Source organism: Ostrea edulis, chromosome 2, assembly GCF_947568905.1.
Source record: "Ostrea edulis chromosome 2, xbOstEdul1.1, whole genome shotgun sequence".
Taxonomy (NCBI): domain Eukaryota; kingdom Metazoa; phylum Mollusca; class Bivalvia; order Ostreida; family Ostreidae; genus Ostrea; species Ostrea edulis.
Window position 1 is genome coordinate 63989086 of NC_079165.1, and position 2773 is coordinate 63991858.

The window sequence follows — 2773 nt, forward strand, 5'->3', positions numbered from 1 at the left end:
GACTCTCGATAACTCGAAGTTTAAGGGACCTTGATAAAACTTCGAGAGATCGAAATTCGGAAATTGAAGGTCCGCCGGTATGGTTAAGATTTTACAATAACCGGAAATGTATACCAGCATGATCATATGATATCGTTTTGACATGTTTTCCTTCATATTCGTCAGGTACTTTGATATAAAAATAAAAAACCTTATTTTGCATTAACAAAAACATTTCAAAGTTTATGTATTTATTTGTTCTTTAATCATGCTTAGATAGACATACAAAACCAAGTTCAGATGACGCTTTACTATCGTAAACTAAACAGAGCACAATGTTATGTCACTTTACCCAAAACAAAAATTCTAACGAATGAGTAAAACGATGTTTTAGAGTAACTTTACACAAAGAACAAACTTGAGAAATTTAACATTCTGTAGATCTCTAAATTATGTATAAAACTTACTCTCTCGTTACATCAAAACAAATTCTAGATTTCATTCATAGTCGGATTATATATAATTTTAATCATCACGACTCAAAACCCCAGTGTAAGGTGTAAACTGACCAATTAGCCAATTATATACTCAAGTGTGTCAGCTCCACAAAGAAGCACTGGCGATGTTTCAACTATGTAAACACATAATTACACCTCCGGCATTCAACAAAATCCAGGTAAGGCTCAAGCGGAAATTATTACACGCTTGTGTAACGGTGGGTATACGCTACCACCACTTCGAGAGATCGAGAGTGAAAAACAATGAAATGTGTTTTACGGGACCCAACTTCACTTCGAGAGATCGAACGTTCGAGAGATTGACAGTAAATTTGCTTAGTTATATAGAGAAAAAAATCGGGACCATGATTTCACTTCGAGAGATCAAGAACTTCGAGAGATCGAAGTTCGACCATATACATACATGAAGCTGCGCTCGTTCAAACGGTAGCACCGTCAACATATTAAAACAAATATTGCATGTTGTTGAGGGTAACATTGAAAATTTTCACCCCTCGAGAAACCTCGGTTGACAATGGTTTTCTCGGGGTGAAAATTTTCAATGTTACCCTCAACTACATGCAATATTTATATATTGATTAATTTTGCAATATTATTTTATTATCATATTTATTTAAGTGGTATACATACAAATAAACAATTAAAATGCATTAAATTACGAAATTCTATCAGCATACTCTGTTTAGTAGTACCCCTCACGATGTGCATTGGATTTCAGACTCCTTCCTACATGTAGCTGCAGCTCTCTGAAAAAATATTTGACGGAACAGAGAGCTACAGATCCACCCCTTATAAAAACCTTCGATTTACGGCACACAAAAAGTTGCGCACGATTGGGGCCTTATAACGTTGTATTCTTGAGTTGCTGGCTCACAAATTTAATATAAAAAAATTCTTAACATATTTTCCTACTATACTGGTGTTCAAACATACTTTCAAATATTCATTAAAGCCCTATACGACCTGAAAACTCCCAGCCTCAAATGATTTTGTTTGTTGACGTAGCCATGTTAGGTAGCCGGTCAATTCAAATCCCTGTTAATTTCTAAATGACCATACTTGCACAATAACGTCTAGATGTGAACTAGCTAATATCCCCACAATATTTTAGCTAAATATTTTAAATAATATATCATCCCAGTGCCTTTAAATAATAATTATTCAAATAGTTAAACTAACGGCAATGCGGCTTTCATTAGTCTCGTCCGGTCTCCATCCCTGCCAAACGAGTGTTAAGGACTTTTGTAGCATTATCATGAATCAAGAGCTTATTTTACCTTTAGAAAAACTATATTTTTTAATTTCTATAAATTATTCGTTTTGATAATAAATGAAGAGTGAATACATAACTTATAACGAATTTCATGAATATATACCAACAACAACAGGGTTCGAATTGACTGGCTACCTAACATGGCTATGTCAACAAATGAAATCATTTAAAGCTGGGAGTCTCCGGGTCGTATGGGGCTTTAATGAATATTTGAAGGTATATTTGGACACTAGTATAGTAGGAAAATATGTTAAGAATTTTTTAATATTAAATTTATGAGACAGCATCTCAAAAATACAACAATATAAGGCCTCAACCATGCACAGCTTTTTGTGCACCGTAAATCGAAGATTTTTTACAAGAGGTGGATCTGTAGCTCTCTGTTCCGTCATTTTTTTTTCCAGAGAGCTACAGTTCTGCAGCTAAGTCCTTCCCTCTTATGCAGCAACTTTGAAATGAAATTTCTTGACTGTGAACATATATAGTCAATTTTAAAGAGACAATTCCTGTCATGCTGAGTGTGTGTTGCACTTAATTCAGCATTGCACAGAGTTTGCCATTATTTTCAATAAAGACGCCAAAACACCTGTTGATAGTAATGTTTACTTTCTCTCTAAAGAGGGATAATCGCGGTTTTTAGAGTGTTCCCAACCTGTTAAATTGGGCATTTTCATACAACTGATTTCATTATCTATCATTTGAGATTTTGATTTTATAAAATATCCTACTATACATATGCCTACTTACACATCTATTTCCTTGAAAGATGGTATTTCTTTCTTCAGCAAGCCTACGTCTTCTACTTTGGATTGAGCCGTTAACCAGCGGAGACCTTTTAAGTTGACTTTCAGCAAACTTTCATGATTAAGATTGCCCAGAGTGCCAAGGTCATTTGCCATCTCCTCGTGATCTGCGATTTCTTCGTCAAAAAAAGTGAGCTAAAGAAGACATGAGTTCAATTACGATATTAGACAGTTGTTCATATTCATAACGTATTCCAAGT

At 34.6% G+C, this 2773-nt stretch overlaps 1 long non-coding RNA gene across 1 annotated transcript in view; it reads right to left on the reverse strand.

The window, feature by feature from the left end:
• Positions 1-1269, reverse strand: part of LOC130052260 (uncharacterized) — a 31347-nt gene extending 30078 nt beyond the window's left edge. The window contains exon 1 of the long non-coding RNA XR_008800619.1: positions 1175-1269. This is a non-coding gene — a long non-coding RNA (uncharacterized LOC130052260). The remainder of the gene's footprint in view (positions 1-1174) is intronic.
• Positions 1270-2773: the final 1504 nt, after the last annotated feature.